Raw genomic sequence first — 15,127 nt, 5'->3', positions numbered from 1 at the left:
TTTGACCTCTAGCTAGGCAGGGGGATTATCCTTTTGCATTAGCTGTCTCTGCAGGGAACGTGGGCTTACTTGCTACTGATGTGCATAGCAGCAGGCGGCGAGGAGGAGGAGACCCCTCTGTCCTTGGTGTCAGCTAGAACAGCCGGAGGTCTGGCCTCCGTGGACCTTGTCCTCCTTGTCAGCCAGGACAGGCTTCTCTGGGAATCTTTGTGGAGTCATCTCTCCCAGCCTGGCTTCTGCAGTGGACCCTTCCCTGTTCTCCTAAACCCGTGGTCGGCAAACTGCGGCTCGCGAGCCACATCCGGCTCTTTGGCCCCTTGAGTGTGGCCCTTCCACAAAATACCACGGCCTGGGCGAGTCTGTTTTGAAGAAGTGGCGCTAGAAAAAGTTTAAGTCTAAGAAATTTGGCTCTCCAAAGAAATGTCAATCGTTGTACTGTTGATATTTGGCTCTGTGGAGTTTGCCTACTACTGCCCTAAACGACTTCAGTTGAAAGACTGGAAAAGACTTGCCCAGCAATCAGCCCCTTCTCTGAGACAAGCGTGGAGAAGGCTGGTCTCCTGACTGACGCTGGCATCTGGTCCACGTTAGGGTGGGAAAGACTGTACACTTGACCCGCTCGGGAGAGGCTGTGTTTCTCACTGATTCAGGGTCTTTTCAGTTTCCTTAGGCTCCAAGATTTCCCCTCTATGCAAATAGGCAAATCTGCCCACTCAGAGTTCCTGGAAGAAAAGAAAGTGGAATAATCTGTGTCAATCAGTGAAGATTCCTAGTCTTACTGACACCTGTGAAAATAATGAAACTCCCAGCTCAGTGCAGGGCTCTATGAGGTGACCATGCTCGCTGGGGCGGGGGTGGGGCTAGCGTCTCTCCAGCGACCTTGGGTTCGTTGTAGATAGCGGCTATACTGTTTCCCTCTTAGGGTATTTTAGTCAGAGCTTACAATGAAGCAAATGGGTTTTAGTGAGTAACTATCTGCCCCTCACTCTCACACACACTGTAGAGCCGTTCGCTGGGGCCTGGGTGATGGAGGCCTGGGCAGCCTTCCGTGAGTGTGCGGCACAGCGTGCGGGCATGGGCCTGCAGATGCGTATTCTCCTGCGCACAGATGTTCCTGAGGAGATTCCATTGAGATGTTTGCCCTGAGCCTTTCAGAGGCTTTTATGTTTTAGCTGATGGTTTTATAATTTCTTATTCTTATTGTTTTTTCAAAATGAGAAAAAACAAGTGGTTCAAAAGTGGAAATATTTAGTGGAAACAGGACCTACACGCTGCGGTTCAGGGTTATCTTGGTGGAAGCAGAGATGATCCCTTGATACACAGATCCCAGGTTGGAACACACGGGGAGGGTCTCAAGACACTGAGAAAATGAAGCGAGCAGGTGTGTGGGCTGCCCAGCATCAGTGGCTGACACCGTAGGTGAACATTTCAGCCGGAGAACCCGCTGTTGCGGGGGGCGGAGTGTGATGTAAAAAAAAGCAGGTTGCAGAGCTGTGTACAGAGCAGGTGATGGCTGCAGTACCTCGTCTCTGCCTCCAGGTCGCTGTACCCTTAGTGGGCAGCCTAGTGGTGCTCACACTGATTGTGGTCCCTGATGGGCTATGGGCTCTCTGCGGACAGAGCCGGGCTAGTGCCTGGCCCACCTCTCGGGAGGTGGGATGAAGTTTTGGCAGGTCCACAGCTCCTGGGTACTGTCCCTGCAGACCCTGTGCCATGCTCCTAGTGTCACCGCAGGGAGGAGGTGCCCACAGGAGGTGTGCGGACCCCGCTGTCCTGCTGCGCAGCTGAACCTCGGGCCTGTCCCGCTCCTTTTTCCTCGGTGGCAACCAAGGCTGTGCGTGTTGGGGAAGTGGGTGGGCCAGGCCACTGCTGCAGGAGCTGACCCTGAAGCACTGCGCCTGTCCCTGCCCTGACGCCACGAAGGCCTCTTGGTATTGCCCGTGTTCCTGGCAATCCCATCACCTGCTGGTCTAGAGCATGGCAGCATGCATGGTTCAGGGCAGTCTGTACACAGTTTATGTGAGCTTCACGTGGACTGTGGGACACACGATGCTAAGTCCTAACATGTGTGGCTTGAGACAGGTGGACATGGTTTTAGTCTCCACACACATTCTTTATGTTCAGACTCTTTAGAAAGCAGAAAATATTTATGGTGTAAAAGGCAGTGTTTATTTCCTAAACAGTAAATAATGTGAACAGTCCATGAGAAAGGAGGCTCAGGGTATTCTTAATCAGGATGTTTATTTGTTAGAATACTAGAGGCCTGGTGCACAAAATTCGTGCATTGGGGATTGGGAGGTCTCTCAACCTGGCCTGTGCCCTCTTTGCAGTCTAGGAGCCCTGTGATCCATTACTCCAAAGAGGTAGGCTCTGCCCTCCCAGCCAGGGCTCTGTGATGGATCGCCCACACAGAGGGAGGCCCCGCCCACCCGCTGCAGTGCCACCATTAGGTACCTGGGCCTCCTTCTGCGGGGCGATGGTGGGGCCCCCAACCAATCACATTGCACCCACCTTGGCTGGCCTGATGCCAGTGGGTGTCATAGTGTGGTTGTCCTGAAGGTGGTTCTACTGTTCTGCCATTTAGTCAATTTGCATATTACGCTTTTACTATTATAGATTATGTGTACCCAATAATTTGTGTCCCTGAAGGATCCCTGGCTCTGTGAAGTCAGGATCCCTGCATTCTGTCTCCTATGTCCGTGAGGCTGTAGGTGAGCGACACCGAGTGTGGACACCACAACCGCCTCCTGAGTCACTGTGAGGAAAGGTGCCATGGTGCAGCCTCCGTCAGCTCTGGAGCTCTGGCACAAACAGTCACCGGGCATTTGGATTCTCCTACATCCCCTGGGGGGTCCTGAGGAGACACACTCAGACACCCACACCTGGTGTTCAGACCTCATTAGAGGGCTTTGAGGGTGGAGTCGCATTGCTGCTCAGCCCGGTCACAGAGCTTCCGTCAGGATCATTCCTCCCAATAAAAGAAGCCTTTGCTGTATTTCTTAAAGATGGCAGAACGGATGATACAGCCCCCTTGGGCAGTGTGCCAAGTGCACAAATAATGGTAAAGGAATGAATTGATGCCAACATGAGGAGGAAGCCAGGCAGGCAGTTCCTGGTGGCAGTGCTTCTGGAAGAGCGCGAGAGCAGCCAACAGCACTGAACAGGACCCGCCTTTCGGCTGAGTGTTCAGTGCCCACTCCTCCCACCGCCCACCGCCCACCGCCCCAGGAGGCAGGCCTGCTCCAGAGTGAGACCCTGAGGGCCCACCAGAGCCCTCCAGGCACCTTTGGACAATCGACTTAGAACAATTTGGTGAATAGGAAATGGTGTGAGACAAATATAAGTCCTAGTTCAGTATCTTTTTAAAAAATACATCTGTTTATTGACTTCAGAGAAGAAGGGAGAGGGAGAGAGAGATAGAAATATCAATGATGAGAGAGAATCATTGATTGGCTGCCTCCTACACACCCCTCACTGGGGATCAAACCTGCAACCCAGGCATGTGCTCTTGACCAGAATCAACCTTCTATACACGGAGCCAAAGGGCTAGGGCCAGTATCTTTTATTTCTGACCTCATGGTACCAGTTGGGGCCATAATCATTACAAGGCTATACTGGGACAGAATCCACTTCCCAGCTCGCTCAGGAGGCGCTGGCAGACTTCGTGCTTAGCAGGCTGTTGGCCCAAGGCCTCAGCTCCTCGCTGGCTGTTGGCTGAAGGCGCTGTCTGTTCCTTGCCGAGCACAGCAAGCATGCGAGGAGAGCACGGGCGTGCGTAGTATTTGTAGCTAGCCTGGGAAGGGGCACGCCCTCACTGCTCACCATGTTCCCTTCATTACCAGCAGCCGTTCAGCCCAGGCACACCGAGGACAGGCACTCCCTGTGGCACCAGTGCCGGGAGGTGGGGTCAGTGGAGATGCGGCAAACGGATGCCCACCACTTCTTGAAGTATGGGAACATAGCTTTCTGTTCCTGTGAGCCCTGTCTCTTCCTCTCAGAATGCCCTGTGTGTGCACAGTGGTCCTTCCTGATCCCCAGGTTCACGTCCCTTGGCTTCAGTTATCCACAGTTGCCTGTGGTCGAAAAAGTATTCATTGGAAGTTTCCAGAAATAATTCATAAGCTTTAACTGTGTGCTGCTCTGAGCAGTCTGATGAAATCTCCCACCGTGCCCCTCTGTCTTGCATGGGACGTGGCCAGGAGGGTGATGCTGCAGTCAGAGCTGCCGGAGGAGCTGGGACGGGCTTTCTCCAGGTGCAAAGGCGTGTGTACGAGAGAACCTGGCATGGAGGGTCAGCATGGGGGTCCTGGCACATGTCCCCTCGGGGAAGGGTTGGGAAGGGGGTCCTCACCTGAGCTCTTTGTTGGTTAACCTTCCTTTCCCTCGCACTCGTTTCCTGAAGGCTGACACCTCTGGCCGGGTGCTGACGCTCTTCTTTCCTAGTCCAGCCTGTCCCCGTCACAGTGTCCACCCCCCCTCCCTGCTCTGAGCTCGGCAGGATGTTAGGGTTTCCGGTTCTGGCTAAACCAGTGCTGTGAAGAAGGACTGCTCAGGAAAGGGCCAGGACAGCAAGGGCAGGGGGAATGCTGATCGGGTGGTGAGTTCACCAGCGTCAGGCTGTGTGTGGGTGAGGCCTGCCATCAGGAAGGTAAGGTGTCAGGTTGCTGCTGCTTGGCAGTCCCTCACACATGCCGGGTCCCAGCTGCAGCCATACTGCCTGGCAGGATCAGCCAACCAATTGCTCCTCAGAGCAGAGCTAAGTGAGGATTGGCGTCAGTAGCATCACAGCCTTGTGGGTTGAGAAAGGGCCGGCCGTTGAGTGCGGAGACATTTCTTCACAGCAAAAGTATTCCAGCTGGCTTAGAGCGTGTGTGTGAAACTCACGACTCCTCCATTATCCCCAAAAGCAATAATGGGTCATTCCAGCTGGGGTACCTTCCAGGACCCGAGTTCTCATGTTGGGATCCCTGATGAGCAATCATTCTCTCCGAGAGGCTCGGTCAGACCACTTGGGCTGCATCCCCAGCAGGAGGAGGGCAGGGCTGGCTGTCAGGGTGCCAGCCACAGCCCCTCCTGACGCTCTTCTGCTGGGTGGGCCCCCTGACAGTCAGCCTTTGTCCAGGAGAGAAGTCCCAGGGAGGAGGCTGCAGAGTGTGTGCTGCTCGGCACGTCGGGAAGCACTGGTTTTACTGCTCACCATGAAGTGGTCTTCACTCTCCATCTGGGAACCCCTGAAAGGTGGCCTTGTTTCATGAAAGATTTAAAAAGTCCGAGCCCGTGTGTGCCTGTGCTCTGTGCACAGCCGTATGATGAGATGGTTGCATTACTTCTGGAACTCTGCCCCTCACAGGGAACTATTGACTGTGAGTGCCAGTGAGTATTTTCACATGCTAATCCTATTAATAGTAATGCTACACTGTTATATGCTATGTTTGGGGAACATTCTTTTTCTATGGGACATTATAAAATAGCCATTTCTGAAAGGAAGCAAACATTCTAATGGCAGCAGAGCCCTGGTTAGGATTTCTGATGGGGGTGTCTGCTTTACCCAGAAACGTGATGACTGATGTAGTATTTGTTCACAGCCCCACTATTTGCTGTTGTAAAACCTGAAAAAAATGAGAATTTTTAAATGGCTCTTTAAAAGATTAACAAATGAATTATTTACCTCACAGATTACCGTAACGTTAGACAACACGGGGCTCAGTCCAGCATGACGCTTCCTCTGAAAGCTCAAGGACTGAATCAAGCCCACGGGCCTCAGTTTCCTCATTTGTAAAAGAATCCTGGGTATTTACTTAGCAAAAAATGAAAGCTATGTTATGTATACATGCATGCATGTGATAGGGTGGTGTTAATGGTATCACATCCTCACAACTTGCCAATTAATAGATGCTGTCATCTGTTGACCATCACCCAGTTTTACATTTGGGGAGATTAAAGGGTAAAGAGGTGGAGAAGCATCTCCAAGCCTCTGAAACTAGACTTTGGTTTCCTGAATCTTTTCCAGAGACCTCCACTCCTGACGCCGTACAGAGCTCCGTAGGTGTTTATATGCAGCTCAGTGCTTGGGTGAATGAATGAGTGAATAAACAGATGGCCAGCAGGGAGCCAGGGAACCATGTGCGTTAATTTAATTACAAACACGTAAGAGCTGCTTGGCCCTCAGGTGCCACCACGTTGAGTTCGTCAGTAGTTACATCAGCACCGTCACCATCGAGGAAGCAGTTTGGTGGGGGCACCCACCGTGGGTCACACAGAGTTCTTGAGGGCAGCTGGCAGGGTGGGAGGTGAAGATGGAGAACCGCTCTCCACTCCTGAAGTGTCTCACGCCCATTGGTGACTTGTAGAATCTGGCACTGAAGGTGCCCCTGACAGGAGAGAGCCGCTTCATCCTCTCTCTGAGGGAAACCCGTATTTCCACGCCTTCATGGAGAGACTTATTTCAGTTCTCAGTATAAGCACACAGCTCACCCAGTGAACGGGTATGACTCAGGGGTTTGGGGTGCATCTGCAGAGCTGTGCTGTGCTCACCGTAAATCCAGTATTAGCACTCTCAACACCGCCCATTAGCAGGCACTGGCCCGCCACAGATACCACTCACCTCCTTTCTGTCTCCCGGATTTGCCTGTCTCAGACATGTCACCGTAAACAGAATCAAACGATGTGAGGTGTTGTTTTTTTTTGTGATTGACTTTTTTCATTTAACAATAGTTTCCAAGGTTTATCCATAGATAACTGTACCAGGACATCATCCCTTCTATGGATGAGTAGTGTCCCATTATATGCACACACTACATTCACTTATGCATTCATCATTTGGTGGAAGTTTAAGTTTTTTCCATATTTGGGCTATTATGGAAAATGCTTCTATCAACATATAAGTACAAATTTATGTGTGGATATGTTTTCACTTGTGAATATTTTTGGTGGTGTTTTTAAGATACCATTGCCTAGCCCAAGGTCATGAAGTTGTTCTTATATGTTTACTTCCAGGAGTTTTATAGTTTTAAGTTCCTATACTTAAATATGTAATCTATTTTGAGTCCATTTTTGTATGTGGTGTGATTTGAGAGCCCACTTCATTCTTTTGCATGTGGATATGCAGTTGTTCCAGCACCAGGAATGTGGTGGATTCTCATGTCTCTACCACTGAATTGCATGTCTGTCCTTGGCCAGCACCGCACTGCCTTCACTACTGTTTCTTTCTCTGTTTCTTCTTGTAATTGGTTTTGAAATTAGGGGATTTGATCTCTCCAGCTCTGTTTTTTTCTTTTCAGGATTATTTTGCTTATTCTGGATTCTTGCTTTTCCATGTGAATCTCAAGAATCAACTAAATAATTCATTTAAAAAAACAGTGGGGCTTTTGACAGAGTCTGCACTGAATCTGAAGATCCTTTGGGGCAATATTAAATCTTAACATGAACATCTTTTATATCTTTAAACAATATTTTATAGTTTTTAGTTTATATGTCTTGCATTTGTTTTGTTAAATTCTGTACCTTGTGTATATCAAATACAGACGGCAATGTTTGGTCACTGAATTCTTGGCTATCTTTTTGTTTTAAGTTCTTGTAGTTTTTGTATATTCATGTTTGTTTTTATGCCTGGCTTCCTAGGTGTCATACCTGATCAGTATAAATTAGTAAGTGGCTCAGATTTTCCTAAATACATTGTGTGCATACCTTCTACCCTGTGCCGAGGGAGCTGTGTGAGAAGGTGTGCCGTACACTTCAGGCCTTTTACAGAACAGCCTCACCCTCAGTCTGCACTTGCTCAGGACCGCCACGCCACCCAGGGATGAGTGGCTCTGTCTTTCCTGGACATGCACCTTTCAGGTTCACTACTAAGGCCTATCTCTCTGTGCACACGCCAGCAGCCTTTGGGTACCCAGGAGCTTTCTCCAGGGTTTCCTTTTAAACTCCTAGTCAGGTTTTTGTTTGCCCATCTGATATCACAGCCTTAGGCCTTGAGTGTTGCCAGCATTTGCTGTTGTTTTGGTAATGCCATGAAGAGAGAAAAAAGGAACAATGCAAGAGGGGAAAAAACATGTGCATGGATGCAAGGACAATGGAGTGTCAGGTGCCGCACTAGGGCTGCATCACGTATGTTATCCAAACGGCAGAGGCCAGAGGTGGAGGCTAGAGAAGTGGCTCTATCACTTGAGGAGAAGCTTGAACAGTGAGCCAAGGAGCATGGATGGACGGATGAATGAGTGGCTAGATGATGGATGGATGGGTAGATGGGTGGATTGGATGGATGAATGGATTGGTTTTTGTAGTCAGTGGGAACCCAGAGAAGGAGTTAAAAATAGGAGAAATTTAATTATAATGTCTTTATGGAGGGCAACTCAAAGATGGGTAACACGGAGATGGGGGAGTACTCATGTAGATGGTGTGTGCTCATGGAGTTGAGAGAACATGAGGGCTGGGACTAAGGCAGGAGTGGGGCACGGAGACGATGGATGGTCTGGGGAAATACCGTTAGATCTGGAGAGTGAAGGGGAAGAAAGAGCAGCTGCCGTGTTGCCGGACTTGTCCTTCGTAGAACTGAGCCCAGGAGGAGCACCTGCAGTGGGAGTGCCGGGAGGTGACCGTGGTGACATACGGCACATAGCCCCGTAGAGGAGCTTGGACATTGGATTCAGTGTGAAAGGCATTGAAGTGCTCAGGATGCACTTGAGAACTGTCCACACGGAGGTGGCAGGCAGAGCCCCGAGAAGGAGAAAGAGAAACGTTTAGAGGCCACGCCCCTCAGAGAGCATTCCTCTGTACGAGGTGGAGGGAGAACAGCCCGCAGGTCCTCACAGAAGTGAAGTCGCAAACTGTCTTGGGAGCCGGCCAGGGCAGGTTTCAAAGAGCGTGTCGTCTGGGAAATAGTGCTGATACTCCCGGGAAGCTTGGCCCAAACCTCTCTGAGGAAGCAATGCTCTGACCGGAACCTGAACGTTAAAGTCTGCCTCTGTGATTCTGCACCTCCCTCTTCCTGTCACAGCCCCCGTCTGCCCGGAGTCCCAGATTTATCTCAGAACCACAGTAAAACTGAACCCCCCCTCGTACCCAGCGGCTGCACGTGCTCCATCTTTGACATGTGCGTTCTCACTGCCTGTGCCGGGAGGCTCTGTGACCTCCTGCCTGGGCTGTGCACTAGCCTCTGCATAGCCCGCCTCCCTCCAGACTTGCCTCTCCCTGTCCATTCTTTACGGTCCAGCCAGCGTGAAAGTCACCAGGCAAACTCTGTCATCTCAGATTGCACACCGGGAAACCATCCTTAGGGCAAAAGTTAAAACACTGCCTCTCCCCCTTCTTCGGTTTATTCCAGTTTATCCCCTAGGCCTCAACACAAGTGTTACTTCTTATGGGAAGACTTTCCTCATATCAGCAACTGAGAAATTGTCCTTCAGTGTGAGCCCATAGTGCCTCCCCCATTGTACCAATATCTGTGGTATTGTGTGGTACTGACCCATTTACAGCAGATAAGTTTATACTAGTATAAATGACTTGTCAGGCTTGCCCACTAGACAGTAAAATTGTTGAAGTAGTTGAGGGTCAGCACCTTGCTCCAGTGTTTATCCTCAGGGCCTGGCCTGTAACAGCCCTGGAGACTTGATAGGCATTTACTTGAATTAATGAATCAGTGATGGTTAAGCATCATCCTGTTGTATTATAAGTCAGCAAATGAGATACAAGATGCCTTAATGAGCCAATTAATTAGGAGTCATTTATTGCACATGGCCCAGAGGGAGGCGTCTCTTCCAAATCTCTGAGCACCACATACAGGAAGTCTCCTGTATTTATACTTTTCCAGCCTCTCATTTGATCTTCAAAATAACTCATTAGAAATGCAGACCAAGTATAATCATAGACATTTACTACACATGGGTGTTGCAACAGGCGTGAAATGACTTTTCCAAGGACATAGTAAATCATCATGTAGGTGAAACTAGTATGTTCAGTGCTCCTTTCACTCATGTTGCTTCTGCCTTTTTCTTAAAACCAATGTTTGTATCATTAATTTCTTGCTTTCATGTAGATGAGTTATTATGGTTGATGTGTGGCTGTCTGACTTTCAGATTTGAGACAGGGGTTGGAGGATTTTGCATTGTGTGGTATAGTTAGTACAACAGGCATGCATGTGTCCCACAAACAAATTCACAGAGTAAAGAAAACGGGTGCTCATCGATCCCAGAAAAATGCAGAAAAGTAAAATGTGCCCAGATTGAACAGATTAGAGCCTTCCCAGTGTCCTTGCATCATCCTCAGTACTCACTCCCAGCAAGACTGGGAGCTCCCCTAGTGCTCCTGACACCCAGCACTCTGACCCAGCGGTGGGGGTCAGGACGTGGAAGGTTAGGCAGAAACGGGGTGGATGGGTGGGTTTACTACTAAGGCCTGTCTCTCTTGCTCAAATTATCTTTCCCTCTCTCTTTAAAGATGGTGGAGGTGAGCAGCAGCCTGGGTGGGTGTAGAGGTGGAGTTTCCATTCCAAGAGGGAGGTCTTTTCCTCCAAGTGATCAGCTAGCCCCGAGGTGCTAACAGTTAGCGACCGTTTCCTCCTCCCATTTCACACAGCCCAGACAGGCAAAAAGAACACAGGTGTTTGTCTTCAACACAAAAACCACTCTCAGCCTCTGCACCATGCAGAGTAGACCAGAACCTCTCAGGTGTGATAGATTGGGCCAGCCCGGTAACATTTTAGGAACATCTTCATCCCACGTGAAAATAACTTTAGAAAAGAAAACAAGAACATGAGCTTTCGGAGCTAACATCAAAGTCAAAAGTTGTTTTCTAAAAATCATCGCCTGGGCTGTCCCCTTGGCTGAACTGTGGCCTGGCTGTGTGCAGCTCCAGGAGCCCTGGGGGTGCTCAGAGCCCTTAGAATATGGCGGAGCTTTCTCTGGCCGTTTCAGGTGATTAATCCCACAGAACTGTGAAGACCTTACCTGCCCAGTGTCATACTTCTCCAGGTTATTTGTACAAACTGCATTTCATTTGAGAGGCAAAGCACTTACTGACTTGTATGGCAGCTCTACGGTATGGCTGTGACAGGGTCAGAGTCACTACCTAAAACTTGTCCCAGAAAAGAAATGTCCTCCAGTGGAGCCCACGTCAATGATAAACGCCAACCTTGACCTAATTGCCCACCCTGTCTCCTCTCTTCTGACTGCCTCCCCAGCTGCAGGTCTCCATGGAACCTGCAGAGTGTGTGGGAGGGAAGGCCCAAGGAGCCAGGAGTAGCAGAGGCGCTGCTCTTTGAGTGGCAGCGTTTCAGGAAGTGGAGGTTTAGAGATGCATCCTGGCTATGTGTGTGTGTGTGTGTGTGTGTGTGTAAAGCTGGGAGGGATGAGGGTTATGATAAGCAATTGATCCATGTGGGATCAATAACACATGTATAAAAGTCTTCAGTACAAAAAAGAAACAACTGTGCAAACCATAAAGGAAAATTTGTGCTTCGATGGCCAACTGCATGGTTTAGGGCACAGCTTTCTGGGCTCTGGGATTGTGAGTCTGGAGGTTCTGCTCTTTCGCTGCTTTGAGCTGTCGGAGCTAAGGGAGGGTGGACGGTCTATCACAATGCAGAGCAGTCCTGTCCCGGGGCTAGAAGGCACACTGTGTCTGCTGGAAGCTCGCCTGATGCTATGGGTTGGCCAGCTTTGCATCTGTTTGCAAATTCATTTCAAAATTCCTCATCTATTCACGTGTCTGTTCTTGGGATTTTCCTTTGAATGGGTAGTAACATCTGCTTGTTTCCTCATTAGATAATGAGTTTTAAAAATCTTTAATGTGTGTTCATTTTATATTATATAAGAATCATGATTTTTGTCTTCTTTTGAAAGTTATCCTTTAACAAAATAGAGCATGGGAAAATTTGGGGTAGGTAATACTGTATATGAAAAATATTTTACGTCTTGACAATAAAGTCACAGGTGCAGTATGGTTGTTGCTTTGTTTACTTGGATCTTAAGTACTTATTTTAGATTCACTATTCCAAGCCACTGGTCAACTTTCCTTATTTTCAACCCAGTAGCTGATTGATGATTATTGCTATAAATCATATTTTAAAATCTGGCATAGCAAGCTATTATAATTATCTTCTTTAAAAGAACACTTCAATATTCTTGCTAGCTTATTCTTCTAGATGAATTGCCCTGTGAGTTTGTCAGTCTATAATGTATTCATTTAGGATCTTGATTTTGCATAAAAATCTATAAATATTTTCTTGGGAATTATTATCATTTCTGCTGTATTTGGTCTTTTCAATAAGAAGCAATATATACATATCCAATTATTCTTCTCATTCTTTATTTCTCCCATTAGGGGTTTTAAGTTTAATTTGAATAATTAAATCATTTATGTCTTGAAGTAAACAAATATGCATTTAATGGTTTTAATTGTTTAAAAAAGAATTTTTGTTAACTGTTTATTTGAATATTGTGGCTGTTATTATAATTTGATGAGGTTTTAGAAGAACATTCCTTTCTTAATTTTGATTCTATTGTATTCAACAGCCAAATATTTTCATCTAAATCATTTCATATTTTATAATGAAAGGTAATGGGGAAAGTAATTTAATTGGAAAAATTATTTTTCAATAAGCTTTTCTGCAATGTATTTATTTTACTAAAAAGGAAATACCTGTATCTCTCCCCACGTGGGCTCTATTGGCCATTTTGCATGCTCCCTCTCCTCTCAGCGGTTCATCTGGAGAGCCGTAGGTTCTCAGAAACGGAAACCAGTGACTAGCTTCACTTTGTGATTCCCGCGGCATTCGTTTGTGGCACTTGCTGAGGGTCAGAATTAATTTGGAACCTGGATCAGGTGAACTTGAAGGGCTGCCATTTTGTGGTGTGTGTGCAGGAGGGTGGGCTGGAGGATCTACTAGTATTTCAGCTGCCCCCACGTTACGCCTTCCCTGGCAGGGGCGGGCGGCAATGCTGAGTAAGAAGTATTCATTTTTTTTAAAACCAATCAACTTTACAAAAGTTAATTGCAAGAAATAAAAATTGTGAATGAAGAAAAAAATTATTATTCAGGATTTCATGTATTATTGTGTTAAAAGAGATAAAAAAAAAAACCACACAAAAAAAACCCCACCTAACAATATGTTCAAAGACACTGAACAAAGACACTGTTAGTCACCCCCCAGGAATGTGACAGTAATTATCCTCTTGACATCCCTGTGGTGGTTTTATAATAATAATATATTTAACCTTAAAATGCACAAAAGTATGGCATGTGCTCCAAAAAAAAAAAAAAAAAAAAAAAAATGAAGTTGAGTTTACACACAGTTGGTCCCAACTAAAAACCCATGGTCTAGCATTGGCAACTACTAGAACCGTCATCATGCAGTAAATACACATTGGGAGCTTTGTCAACACATTGAAGGCTTCCCAGTGGGGAGCTGGAACTAGACCCGGTGATATTTGAGGAGCACCGTTTTCATAACAAGCCCTGTAGTGCTGTTTGACCCTTAAGCCGTGTGTATAGATGGCTTTGATGAGATGTGTATTACGTTTTTTAAAAATTGATATTTCCTGTTGTTCATCTTGAGGCTGATAATGGTGGCTGGCAGTCCACGGGTGGTCTGGACTCTCAGGGTCCGGAATTCCTGGAGAAGTCTTCCCTGGAGTCTGGGGTGGTGGAGGGGGGAGTAGGGAGAATGCCTTGTGAGTGTTCTCCTGGAGCAGCCGCCTCCTCCCGCCTTCCTTCAGGTGACCTCCCTTTGCTGACTGACAGGTGCTCCCTCCCTGCTGGCAGCGTGTTCTGGCAGCAGTTGACCAATTTCCTGGGGGCTTTCAGGGCTGTTGCAGAGGGTCCATGCTGACGGAGTTGCTAAGAGCTGTTCAATGCCTGTATTGAAAGCTGGTGAAATAAATAAAATTTTGTTTCCATCAGAACCGCTTTGAGAAGCTGCAGATGATTCTAGGTGGCGGGTAGTTTGGGTGGTAGCTGAGGTCAGTGGGGGTGCTCAGAGCTGTCACTCAGCTCGCCTCTTGGGCCACAAGGCTCACATGCCCCGCCCCAAACAAATACAAATTAGCAAGGAGTACATTCACCTGGAAATTCTCTCTAGCAGCTCAGATTTCTTGTACTGCAGATTACCTATTTCACTGATATTTAAAATATAAATTAAGCACTAGCCAGTGTGCCTCAATTGGTTGGCCATCGTCTCATGTACCGAGAGGTTGATGGTTTGATTCCCTGTCAGAACACATGCCTGGGATGCAGGTTTGATCCCCAGTAGGAGGCACACAGGAAGCAGCCAATGATGTCTCTCTCTCTCCTTCTCTCTTTAAAACTCAATAAAAATATTTTATTACATATATATATATATATATATATATATATATATATATATATATATTTAAAAAATAAGTGGGGTACAGGAGATAAATAGGGGGGAAGGGGGATAGCTGTAGTACTTTCAACTATAAAGATAAATTTAAAAACAATAGTGAAAATTATATCACATTTTTAACGTAATGAGAAAAAGATAACCCAGTTATAATATACTAGAGGCCTGGTGCCTGAAATTCATGCACTTGGGGGATCTCTCAGCCCGGCCTGTGCCCTCTCACAGTCTGGGAGCCTTTGGGGGAGCAGGCTATGCTGGCAGTCAGCCATCCTTAGCCCTCCCGCTGCGCTTGCCAGCTGTGAGCCCAGCTCAGGGCTTCTGGCTGAGCAGTGCTTCCCCCTGTGGGAGTGCATTGACCACCGGGGGGGTCGGGAGGGGGGAGCAACTTCTGTGTTGAGCATCTGTCCCCTGGTGGTCAGTGTGTGTCATAGTGACCGGTCATTCTTCCATTCAGTTGATTTGCATATTAGCCTTTTATTACATAGGATATGGAAAAGTACTTACATGTATCAGCCTGGGAAATTATAGCTCATCATTTGGAAACAAATTTAGAGGAAAAGCAAAAGGTGGGAAAAAAGAGGGAGTGAAAGAAGGAAGGGAAACACCAAATCTGTTTTTCTTTGGCCCCAATGCTTTATAGTTTTAAAAATAAAATTTTGAATTATTGAGGTATGTTTTAAGATAGCAACTAACATGCTCTAAAGTCTTTTGGATGGAAAGGGCTGCAGCTTACTTATTGTCTTCATAGTAGAGAAACAAAAATAAAGACAC

General features: G+C 47.3%; 1 protein-coding gene across 14 annotated transcripts in view; it reads left to right on the top strand.

The window, feature by feature from the left end:
- Window positions 1-15,127, top strand: part of MYT1L (myelin transcription factor 1 like) — a 261,507-nt gene that overhangs the window by 142,342 nt on the left and 104,038 nt on the right. The window lies entirely within an intron of this gene.

The sequence above is a fragment of the Pipistrellus kuhlii genome, unplaced genomic scaffold, assembly GCF_014108245.1.
Source record: "Pipistrellus kuhlii isolate mPipKuh1 unplaced genomic scaffold, mPipKuh1.p scaffold_m20_p_106, whole genome shotgun sequence".
Taxonomy (NCBI): domain Eukaryota; kingdom Metazoa; phylum Chordata; class Mammalia; order Chiroptera; family Vespertilionidae; genus Pipistrellus; species Pipistrellus kuhlii.
This window is presented reverse-complemented; position numbering and strand designations above follow the sequence as displayed.